Raw genomic sequence first — 13,317 nt, 5'->3', positions numbered from 1 at the left:
AGGGAACATTAAGGCGGATTGCAAAAGTTTCTATCGGTATGTAAAGAGAAAAAGGTTAGTTAAGACAAACGTAGGTCCCCTGCAGTCAGAATCAGGGGAAGTCATAACAGGGAACAAAGTAATGGCGGACCAATTGAACAAGTACTTTGGTTCAGTATTCACTAAGGAGGACACAAACAACCTTCCGGATATAAAAGGGGTCAGAGGGTCGAATAGGGAGGAGGAACATAGGGAAAGCTTTATTTGTCGGGAAATTGTGTTGGGTAAATTGATGGGATTGAAGGCCGATAAATCCCCAGGGCCTGATGGACTGCATCCCAGAGTACTTAAGGAGGTTGGCCTTGGAAATAGTGTATGCATTGACAGTCATTTTCCAACATTCCATTGATTCTGGATCAGTTCCTATCGAGTGGAGGGTAGCCAATGTAACCCCACTTTTTAACAAAGGAGGGAGAGAGAAAACAGGGAATTATAGACCGGTCAGCCTGACCTCAGTATTGGGTAAAGTGATGGAATCAATTGTTAACGATGTCATAGCAGCGCATTTGGAAAATGGTGACATGATAGGTCCAAGGCAGCATGGATTTGTGAAGGGGAAATCATGTTTGACAAATCTTCTGAAATTTTGTGAGGATGTTTTCAGGAAAGTGGACAAAGGAGAACCAGTTGATGTGATATATTTGGACTTTCAGAAGTGTTTGACAAGGTCCCACACAAGAGATTAATGTGCAAAGTTAAAGCACATGGGATTGGGGAGTGTGTGCTGACGTGGATTGAGAACTGGTTATCAGACAGGGAGCAAAGAGTAGGAGTAAATGGGTACTTTTCAGAATGGCAGGCAGTGACTAGTGCGGTACCGCAAGGTTCTGTGCTGGGGCCCCAGCTGTTTACATTGTGCATTAATGATTTAGACGAGGGGAGTAAATGTAGCATCTCCAAATTTGCGGATGACACTAAGTTGGGTGGCAGTGTGAGCTGCGAGGAGGATGCTATGAGGCTGCAGAATGACTTGGTTAGGTTAGATGAGTGGGCAAATGCATGGCAGATGAAGTATAATGTGGATAAATGTGAGGTTATCCACTTTGGTGGTAAAAACAGAGAAACAGACTATTATCTGACTGGTGACACATTAGGAAAAGGGAAGGTGCAACGAGACCTGAGTGTCATGGTGCATCAGTCATTGAAGGTTGGCATGCTCAGCCATGAACTCACTGAATGGCGGTGCAGGCTAGAGGGGCTGAAGGACTGCTCCTGCACCTATTTTCTATTTTTCTATGTTCATTCTGAAGCGGTTCAGTAGTCGATTTCCTGAAAGCTGACTGCCCTAATTGGTCAATCGAGCAACAGAATATAGACAAAAATCCGCTTTTGACCAATCGGCATCGCTCGATTCAGAAGCTGGGCATTCTGTGTTTCAATTCTTTCAGCAGGTGGCTGGTTTATTGTTTCAACAAGATGACTATGTCATCGTCTGGGTGATGGATCGCAACGAGGTCCGCATCACCCACGCCATGACAGGAGCTGGTGACTGCTGGATGGACCACCGCCTAATCCACTCTTTTACTTACATTAAAACAGCAGCGTGAACAGAAACGCTGGCGCAGGAAAAGCAAAGCTGGAGCACTCAAATACCCTGCTAAGTAAGCCCTATTCAGACGACGCCCCACAATCAACTTTAGGAATTCCAGTCAACAGTAGACACAGAGTTTCCAAAGTGCCTGATCTGTGTTCAAAGCCTCTAAAGTTAGCACCTGTGTCGAGACGCTTGGTAAATCCACCAAGATACTTCACGACTGGTTCGACAAGAATAAGCAGGTGACCCAGGCGCTGATAAGCCACAAATGCAAGACATTCTTGAACGGGAAGCAGCAGCAAAACTCGAGAGCAAGAAAGCGCTTATTTAGACGTCTGCAAACCGGGGTCCAAGATAAAACTAGCGACGTAATGAACAGAGGATGAATGGAAATAGCACAGGAGATCCAGCAACTTGCTGATAAACACGGTGTGCATGGATTCATTGGCGCAGTCGAGACCAACTACGGTCCAAGCAGTGAGGTTTTCACGCCAATGAGGGCCAGGATCGGAACCATACTTATCAAGGATAGTGAAGAAGTCAGTGCCCGCTGGAAGCCATATTTCGAGATATCCTTAACAGAGACTCTGTCTTGGACATAACTCTTCTCGATTCCATCCGACAGCATGCTATCCACCACCAACTCAGCATAACCACAGCCCGGCATGAGGTTCAAAAGGCCAACCGATAATTGAAGAACAACAAGGTCTTAGGAGCGCATGGAATCCTAGCTGCAGCGCTAAAGCATGGCGGGTTATTAGTGTTGGCGGGAATACATGGAATCATTTCTCTAATTTGGAAAATGGAGAGCATGCCGGGGATCTCGGAGATGCTGTAATAATGGCCATCCTCAGTTAAGGTGACAAATCCGAATGCGGTAATTACAGAGGAGTTTCCCTGCTGTCTGCCCCAGGGAAATTCATCGGAAGAATGCTTCTCAATCATTTTCTGCCAGTGGCTGAAGAATCGCAGAATCGCCGTGCTCATTCCGCCCACTAAGGGGCACAATGGACATGATCTTCACCGCGTGCAAAATTCAAGAAAAACACAGGGAGCAGCATCGAACTCTGGACACGACTTACTTTGACCTCAAAAAGGCCTTCGACACCCTCAACAGTGAAAGATTATGGAGTGTACTCCTCAAATATCGGCTGCTCTCAAAAGTTGTTCACTGTCCACCGCCTGCTTCACCATGACATGCAAGCCGTGATGATGATCAACGGATCCACCACAGACTGAAAACAGTTGCGAATCGGGGTCAAGCAAGGCTGTGTCGCTGTACCAACACGCTGCTAGATCTTCCTTTCAGCTGAGACCCATTTCATCTTCAATAAGCTCTCCGCTGGCTAATCGACACAATAAACAAGAAACTGTTGAACCTCCGTCGCGTCCAGCCCAGATCCAAGGTCGTCCCATTATCTGTGATTGAATTACAGTATGCTGACAAAGCTTGCGGCTTTGCACAGTGGGAATCGAACGATAAACATTTGTCAATACCTTCAACGAAGTCTATGAGAGCGTGGGCCTTACATTAAACATCCATAATTAAAAGCTTGTATACCAGTCAGCCCTCCACACAGTGTGGCCCGCTTATTTCCAAGATCCAATACGAGACCTTGGAGAACGTGGAACAATGTCATATTATGTCAAAAAGAGAAGATGTCGATTACAAAGTACAATATCGCCTTGAGTGTGTCAGTCCCTCATTCGGTCGCTTGAGGAAGAGAGTTTTCGAAAACCACGATGTCAGGCCCGGCACCAAGCTCATGGTCTACAGGACAGTCGTTTTGCCCGCCCTGCTACTTGCTTCAGGAACATAGACTATGTACAGCTGGCAATTTGAAGCACTAGTGAAATACCACCAGTGCTTCATCGGCAAGACCCTGCAAATACATTGGCAGGATCGGCGCACCAACGGCAGGTTCCCTCTCAGGCTAACATTACCAGCATGGAAGCATTGACCACGCTACATCAGCTCCGATGGATGGGCGACATCGTCTGCCTGTCCGTTACTGATCTGCCAAAACAACTGCTCTATTCAGATCTCCAACAGAGCATTCTACTCCCTGGTGGGCAGAAGAAATGCCTCAAACCTCTTTGAAAAATTGCAACATACCCACCATCACCTGGAAATCTTTGGCCCAAGATGGCTCAAAATGAGGGAAAGCATTTGCGAAGGTGCCAAACACGTCAATTATTGTCCATCTACACTTAAGCCCCATCAGGACCTTATATGTTGCAATAAGATCATCTCTCATTCTTCTAATGTCCAATGCACATATGATCAACCTGTTCAATGCTTCTAAATACCCCTCCATCTGTGGAATCAATCTCGTAAATCTTCGCTGAACTGCCTACAATGCAAGGATATCCCACCTTACATAAGACCACAACTGTACACAGTACTCCAGGTGTGATCTCACCAATGCCCTGTACATCTGTAACAGCGACTCCCTTCTTGTATACATTATTCTCCTTGCAATAAAGGCAAACATTATCTTTGCCTTCCAAATAATAACTTTACCTGCATGCTAACTCTTTCAGTTTTAAGAACAAGCAACCCAGAGCACTCTGTGCCTCAGAATTTTATAATTTCTCCCAATTTAAATAACAAAATGTTTTTTTTGTTATTTTCGCTTCTAAAAGTGTACAATCTCACAGTTTCTCATATTGCACTCCATTCACCAAACACTTAACTTATCATTTAAGCTTTGCAGATTAATTGCTTTTTCCTCACAACTTGCGTTCCCACCTGTACCTCTATTATCAGTAAAATTGGGTACTTTACATTCGGTCCCTTCATCCAATTCATCAATGATTGTAAATATATGAGGCCCCAGCACGGATCCCTGCGACTCACTAATGGTTGCACTTTGCCAACCTGAAAATAACCCATTTTTTCCCGAATCTGTTTTCCGTTAGTTATCACATACTGTATCCATGCTAATGTATGACCCCCAAATCCGTGATATCTCATTCGGGCAAGGGAGTCAATTTCGCCCCCTTTGTACGTCAGACCCTGTTATTACAAAAATCTTCTGACTCACGCTGGAAGAATTTGTCTCTCGCTGTGGTCCGTGTTACTCAGTCAGTTCCTTCACAGTTCAGTGCTGAATGTTCCTGCTGAAACATGCGAGGCGTCATAAGTAGTTTGCAATGTAATTTTCCCCTCCATAACATCGTCTGTCTCTGGCCCTGCCTCAGCTCATCTTCTGCTCAAATCCTCAACCATGTCTGTGTTACTTCTAGACACAATATCCTGCGAATAAATACATATAAATGATCGAATAGGAATAACATTAATCGTAGTTAATTGGTCTGATTGAATCCAGGCGATGCCTGAGAAAAGAGTATTGCGTCATGCTCCGCGAAACAAATTACATAGAATGTCCAAAACAAAAACAAGACAATCGGCCCATCTGCTTCATGTTCCCCTTTATGCTCCACACGAGTCTCCAAGAATCCCTCTTCATCTGACCCTATTCGCAGAAAATTTGAATTCAACCCATATGGTCTGATTTGAGTATCCATCCAACATATTATCTCTCCTCACAGCTGCAATTGTTTCTAAAATAAATTCAGCGACCTCCCCCCTCCCTTAGTTTTATCCCCCTCTCTCTCCTTCCTAAAAGCTATGCAACAAGGAATGTGGAGCTAATTTACCTGCCCTTTTTTTTCACCAATATCTCAGTAATAGATATATTATCATACTCCTCGCTGGTGCTGCTTTTAATCTCTCTCTTGACTCCCTAAAATCTGCCTGCAGGACCTGCTCCCTCCTTCTACCTATGTCATTCCTACCATAAAGGACTGACTGTTCACCCTCTCACCCCAGCATCACCTGCAGCCGTGCATCGATATGCCTGACCCTGGTACCATGGAGGCAACATAGCTGTAGAATTCTCTGCAGAAGGAAGCAGTTGAGGCGAGCTCCTTGAATGTATTCAAGTCACAGATAGACAGATTTTTAACCACTAAGGGAATTAAGGGTTATGGGAGCGGGCGGGTAACTGGAGCTGATTCCACGGCTAGATCAGCCATGATCTTGTTGAATGGCGGAGCAGGCTCGAGGGGCTAGATGGCCTACTCCTGTTCCTAATTCTTATGTTCTTATGTTCTTATACCATTCTGGAGTGATGTCTGCGGCCTGTCTGCTCCCCTAACGATGGAATCCTTTGCCACTAATTTCTTCCACTCATCCTCCTCGCTGTTGTGCATGTGACCCAGCATTGATAGCATGGACTTGGCATTGGCTGCTTTCCCCGATGAACTCGATGTAATCAGAACAGAATGCCGGTGGGGAGCGAGATGCACTCAGGGGACTCCTGTACGACCGAGCTGGTCCTCCTCTTCTGTCTGGAGGCCAGAGATCCATTATCTGCCCGCACACTCTTAAGCTGCGAGATGGCCACCTCAAGAAACGTGATATCCACGAAGTTGTCGGCCTCGCGGATTCACTGCTGTGATTGTCCAAATGATACCCTTCCACCTGCTCAGCTTAATTGCCTAAAGCTAAATAAAGAACCGCCACCTGCTTTGTTGGGCTTGCTACATACGGGCTAACAGAATGTTCTCCTGAATGCAATTGAGGAATTCGGTGCCGTCTATAACTGTTGCACTGATTGCATCCCAGTGAATATTCGAGTAATAAATATGCCCAATATTACTCCCTAATATTTATGCATTTGTCAGACATTGGCAACTAATTTCTTCTTGTATCTCCCTCTGAGTGTTTGGGAACATATTATACACTCCCAGCGGTGTACTTACGTCTTTTTGCCCTTCAGTAGAACCTATTTAGGCACATTTGAAGATCCTTCTAACATATCATCTTCTCTGACAGCTTTATATTTTTTGTAATCAAGATTGTCACGCAATCCTTCTTAACCCTATATCTATCTTGTTGAAAACCCTTCAACCAATAATGTTGGGTTACATATGCTGCGCTCTTTATGCCCTCTATCAGTAATCACAAAGATAACAAAGTTTAACGTGTCGATCGTGCCTTTAACATCTCTGCCTTATTCACAATACTCCTTGCATTTAGTAATATGCTATTAGGCACAGCCAGACTCATGTTTTGTGTATTTTCCAATCTTTAATGCTCTGTCTTCCGAACTACCTTGCTACTCTTCTGACATCGAAATCTAGCTCTGTTTTTCTCCTTTCTGATTCTATGCTTTACCTTCCCATGAAGAAGTGACAGGAAGGCTGCTTCCAATGGGGTTCCGCAGGGTCCAATACGAAGTCTGTTGCTTTTTGTGGAGTCTATCAATGATTTAGACCTAAAAGTAAGGTGTATGATTAAGAAGTTTTCCGATTATACTGATGCTGAAGAGCACTCACTTAGACTGATGTGTATAACAGTGGAAAATTGAATTCAATCCGGAAAAGTATGAGGTAATGCATTTGGGGAGAACTATCTATCCAAGAAAATACACAATCAATGGAAGGACACTGAGACGTGTACAGGAACAGACGGTCTGTGGAGTGCATGCCCACAGATCATGAACGTAAAAGGACAGTTGGTGAAGAAAGCATGTGGGATATAGATATTGATTAGGTGAGGCACAGAATATAAATGAAGGGCGGTTATGCTGGAACGGAATAAAACACTAGTTGGGCCACATCAATGCAGTTCTGGGCACCATATTTACAGGAAAGATGTGATTGTACTGGAGAGGTTACTGGGCAGATTTATGACCAGGTGAAAATTCCCCCGCTGAATCAACATGGCACCGAATTATAGTTAATTTTACTTTCCAACCTCAGCAACTTGTTTGGACCAATTTTATTTCATAATATAAACGGCGACACAGCACCAAAATAAATAGCAAAATAAGGCAGATGCTGCTTATGGAATTGTTTAATGAATGCTGGAAACACTCGGCAGTTCAGGGAACATCTGTGACCAGAGAAACACAGATCCATGAGCTCTCGGCAGAACTAATGTTTTGCAGCATTAATTCAGAGAATTACAGGTTCGGTGTGATTTTCCTGCCAAACTTTTTAAGCTGCTTAAAAATAGCACAGATAAAATACTAGCAAGCCCATAAAAATGCAATGGTTGATACAGGGATCGAACCCGCCAAATTAGACAAATTAGCATCACTATCTAACCAACTGAGGTAACCGACCTTAATATGAATGCTTTAATTCAACATACTTTTGTGTCCAAGGCTTATATTTTCTAGACGTCTTCAAATCCTTGATCTATCCTTCACCTACCAGCAAAAAACGCTCTTCATTCAGCCTGCTGCTATCAATCATTCACTACCCTATTTGCAATTGCTGTGCATATATTACTTTAAGCCACAAATGACCACATCCAAAAAATAATGACATTCGCGTCACACAAGTGCCAGGCAAGCGAGATTCAAACCTGCGTCGCATGACATTCAGCGTCATGACAGCACATCGTCCCCCATCAAGAACATCCTTAAGGTTACCATTCACAACAATCTTATCTGTAAGATCATCACCATAGGCAGTCCCTTGAAATCGAGGAAGACTTGCTTTCACTATAAAAGTGTGTTCTCAGTTGAGTGCAAAGTCCAATACGGGAAATATATTCGCTGTCACAGGTTGACAGACGTTCCTTGATGGAAAGGTTGTGTTGGGAGTCTGGTTTGCCGCATGATTCTTTCACTGCCTGCGTTTGCATTCTGCATGCTGTCGGCGACGAGGCTCGAGTTGCTCAGCGCCCAATCGCTCTTCCCCCACTAACGGCGATCTTTGGCCAGGGGCTCCCAGGTGTCAGTGGTGATGTTGCATTTTATCAAGAGACTTTGAGGGTTACCGTGAAACATTTCTCTGTCCACCTGGGGTTCGCATACTGTGTAGGAGTTCCGAGTAGAGCGCTTGCCTTGGAAGTCTTGTGTCAAGCATACAAACAATGTGCCCGCCCTACGAAGCTGGTCGAGTGTGGTCAGTGCGTCGATGTTCGGGGTGTTTGCCTGATCGAGGATGCGAATGTTGGTGTATCTGTTCTCTCAGGCGATTTGCAGGATCTTGCGGAGATATCGTTGGTCGTATTTCTCCAGCGAATTGAATCATTTAAATGATATATATTCACAGGGGCAGATGGTGATTCGTGGTGTTCCATGTGGAGGAGGGGGAGCATGTATGCCGGCAATGACTGGTTGGGCCAAATGGATTGTTTCTGCGTGGTTATTAATGAAGACAATATGCAAAGGCTGCAGGGCGATATGTACTGGTCAGGTGGGCAGAACAGTGGCAAATAGAATTCATTCCAGACAAGTGTGAGGTAATGCACATGAGGAGGTCTAAAAAAGCAATGAAATAAACATTGCAGGATACAACACTGAAACGTACAGAGGAACAAATGGGCCTTGGAGTGCAGGTCCACCGTGGAATGCTTGCCTTTATTAGCCGAAGCATTGAATACAAGAGCTAGGACATAATACTTGAATTGCATAAAACACTGGTTAGGCCGCAGTTGGAGTACTGTGTGCAGTTAAGATCACCACATTTCAGGAAAGATGTGACTGCACTGGAAAGGGCGCAGAGAAGATATACAGACATGTTGCCTGGACTTTAGAATTACGGTTTTGTGGAAAGATTGGAAAGGCTAGGTCTGTTTTCCTTGGAACAGAGTTGGCAGCTGATTGACTTGCATTTTATTATGAAAGGCCAAGATCGATTGTGCTTCCCTTGGCAGACGGGTCAACAACCAGGAGGTACAAATTGAAGTATTTATGGGGTGGGGGGTTAGATGAGCAATGAGTGGAAATGTCTTTACCCAGAGAGTCTTGCAAGTCTTGAACTCGCTGCCTGAATGGGCGATAGACGCAGAAACCGCCATATATTTTAAAAATACTTGGATGCACAATTGAAGTGATATAACCTGCAGGGCCAACTTCGCGCTGGAAAGTGAGAATTCGTTTATAAAGTTCTTGTTTTGCCGGTGTGGACACGATGGGCCGAAATGGCCTCCATCCGTGCTGTCATGTTTTGCATTTCCTACATTACAACAGTCACTTTAAAAGTACTTAATTGGCTCTAAACCGGTTTGGAAAGTACTGAGGTAAATGTCGCTGTAGGAATGCCAGGTTTCTTCCATTTACCGCGTCCGAAAAATCATATGGTAATAAAGCTGATTCGGTCAGTAACTCCAAGGTCGCGGTTTCGATCCCAGTACTTGCGATTTGTTTTACTTCTTTATTTGGGTTGGGGGCGACCCGATTTGCGAGTATCTCACAAGTTTGTTATATTGAGCAGCTTAAACATTTATGAACGAAACACACACGCGACCTGCAATAGTCTGAAGCAATGCTGAAAAACCTTACTACTTCTAGGAGCTCATGGACGTGCGGAGTGTTTCCAGCATTTAATGAACAATTCCATATACTCCAGGATTTTGTGACTTCTCGTATTTCAATCAGTGAATTGCTCACTGCCACTGATTGGTTTGCAGTGCAAAGTATGTTATCGATATAAATATAATTCCGGTGGGTAATCCTTAATTCTCACCTTAGTCTATATTCTACCTGTTAACGTGACACGTGGGCTAATGGGTAAGGCGTTCGACTTTACTATAAATCCGGATATTATCAGAGAGTTCGAGTCATAAGCTGGTGTTTGTTAAATCTTGTTCAACTTCATAAAATCAAATCACGTTTGCACTCGTTAACTGAAGGTGGATGATTTCTATCCAAACATTGCATGGCTCTTTATTAAAAGGCATTTTTTCATGCTGTTTCCTGTGAGTATTTCAAACAGAATTTTGCAAATAGTTTCCAACAAACGAACATTCGCTAATTAATGCCGATAAATTATTCGTGTTTCCAATTCGTACAACAGCTTCACGGCAATCAGTGCAATACAGGCCACTTGAGGGAATTGCGATCTAATTCAGGGCCAGTGATACCCACAGGGAATCGATGAAAGAAAATAAATATCAGAGGAAATCGCTGTGAGCAGGGCTCGATCCTGTATGGGTAAAAGCCATGAATTCCCAATCCATCCCCTTCTCTACTCGACTATTGCAGCTCCGCAATGGCGCTGCCATAATGGTACAATGGTCGGTGCAAAATAACAGAGCATTGACTTGCATGCTTTCCCTGTTGTATCTCCCAGCCGATGTGAAAATTAAATCGTGAAATCGTAGAATCTCACAGCACAGAAGGAAGCATTTCGGCCTGAAATGAAATGAATTACTTATTTGGAAAGACTGAACAGACTGAGGAGCTTTTCTCTAGAAATGACAAGACAGGTACTGACATTACCATGATGAAACGTTTTGATATGATTGACGTAGAGAAAATATTTGCTATTGTACGCGAGTACAGAATTAGTGGTCATAAATATAAGCCACTTATCGATAAATTCAGTAGGCAATTCAAGAGCCACTTCATTAACAAAGGGTCGTAAGAATGTGGAAGTTTCTACCACGAGCAGGAGTTGAGGCAATTTAAGAGGGATGTACTTCAGAAAATGTCTGACAAAGGAATAGAAGGATATGCTGACGATGAAGTGAATTAGGGCCGGAGGGCACACATATCCAGAATTAACTGCTGCAAAACATGTTGGAGAAAATGCACTCTTTACGTGGTGCAAGCTCTAAATGACATCATATAAAATCATTTTTAAACAACAACAAAAACTTCAATTTATATAGCGCTTCAAAGTACTGAAACGTCCCAAAGCGCTTCACAGGAATATAATGCAATAACAATTTGACACCGAGACGCATTCAGAAGGATGAGGGGTGATCTTATCGAAACAATTAAAATAATGAAAGTGATAGACAAGATAGTGGCAGAGAGGTTGTTTCCACTGGTCGCGGAGATGAGAATTAGGGGGCACAGCCTCAAAATACGGGGGAGCCAATTTAAAACCGAGTGGAGAATGAATTTCTTCTCCCAGAGGGTTGGGAATCTGTTGAAATCTCTGCCCAAGGAAGCAGTTGAGCCTAGCTCATTGAATGTATTCAAGTCACAGATAGATAGATTTTTAACCAATAAGGGAATTATGGGTTATGGGGAGCGGGCAGGTAAGTGGAGCTGAGTCCACGGCCAGATTAGCCATGATCTTGTTCAATGGCGGAGCAGGTTCGAGGGGCTATATGGCCTACTCCTGTTCTTAAGTCTTCTGTTCTTATGTTCTTATCGAAAAGTAGAACTTAGTTCAGGTGACGAAAAGTTGGTCAAACAGATTATGGTTGATAATGATGAAGAATGCTGTGCACTGCTGGAAGATATCAATGAACTGATCAGGTAGGCAGATGAGAGGTTAATGAAAATCAGCTCGGAGAACTGTGAGCCAATGCATTTGTGGAGTTCTTATAGAGCAAGCTAATAAACATTAAATGTTGGGACACTCATAAGTGTAGAGGTGCAAAGCACCTTGGAGTGCATGTCCACAGAAGCCTTGATGGTAGCAGGAGAGGTAGATAAGGTGGTTGAGACGCAACATTGGATAGTTGCCTTTTTAGCTGAGCCGTAGAATATAAGATCGGGAAAGTTTTGCTTGAAATAAATAAAGCACTAGTTAGGCTGCAGCTAGAGTATCGCATGCTGTTCTGGTCACCGCATCTGGTCACCAGATCTGATTGCACTCGTGAGGATACAGAGTTGATTTATGCAGGTTATGCCTGGAATTGTGAACTTAGCTATGAGGAAAGATTGAAAAAGTTGGTTATTTATTCTATGGAATAAAGGAGGCTGAGCGGGGGAACGTATTGAAGTGAATAAATGATGAGTGGCCTAGATAGAGTGCATAGAATGGATCCATTTCCCTTAGCAGAATGGTCAACAAACTGGGGGCATAGATTCAAAGTAATTGGTAGGAGGGTGCACGGGATTTGAGCCGAAATGTTTTCACCGAGGGGCTAGTGATGTTCTGTAACTCACTGCCAGAATGGGCTTTCGAGGCAGAAGTTCTTATCACTTTTTAAAAAGTCCTTGAAAATGCATTTGAAGTCCAGTCACCTAAAAGGCTATGGACCAAGAGCTAGTCAGTGGGATTAGTCTGGATAGCTCGGATTTTATTCGCAATTTAGGAAAGAGTGTTTCTTGGGCTGCACAGTGCATTTTGCAGCAAATCAATACTTCAGAGAAGGGAAGCTGCGGACCCTGCATTTCCTGTTAAACAAGTGGCTCCAATCCCATCCACTATTCCTCTGGGATGTCTTAGCTTCTGAGTCTCTCACAGAGGTGCAGGAGCAAGCCATCGAGCCTGCTACATAGGGACAGGATGAATCGAGTAACCACATGAGCCAGTTGCAAATTACAAGAGGAAGCCATTCAGCAACTTGAGCCTGTTATAGAAAAATAGTGGAACATCATTCGGCCTCTCGTCCTACTGCATAGATGACGAGGAGGCAATGCAGGCACACTCACCTATTTAACAGAATGAGGAGGAGGCGATTCTGCCCCTTCGGACTTTTACCCAGGGAAAGGAGCAGGACATTAACACCTCAAGCCTGAGGCATAGGACAGGCAGAAGTTGATCAGTTTCTTGAACTTGTTCTACGAGAAAAGTAGCAGTCCATTTAGACTCTCGAAAATGCAAACTTAGAAACATAGTAAATGCGAGCGAGTAGGCCATTCGGCCCTTCGAGTCTTCACCTTCTTTCGATATAATCATGGATGATCCTGTATCTCAACACCATATTCCAGCTTTTTCCCCATAGCCTTATATGTCTTTTTTGTATCGAAATATTTCTATCTCCCTCAAATGTATTCAGTGACTTGGCCTCCACAGACTTCTGTGGTATAGAA

The sequence above is a fragment of the Pristiophorus japonicus genome, chromosome 28, assembly GCF_044704955.1.
Source record: "Pristiophorus japonicus isolate sPriJap1 chromosome 28, sPriJap1.hap1, whole genome shotgun sequence".
In the NCBI taxonomy this organism is placed as follows: Eukaryota; Metazoa; Chordata; class Chondrichthyes; family Pristiophoridae; genus Pristiophorus; species Pristiophorus japonicus.
The sequence above is the reverse complement of the archived record's forward strand: the minus strand, read 5'-3'. Positions refer to the sequence as shown.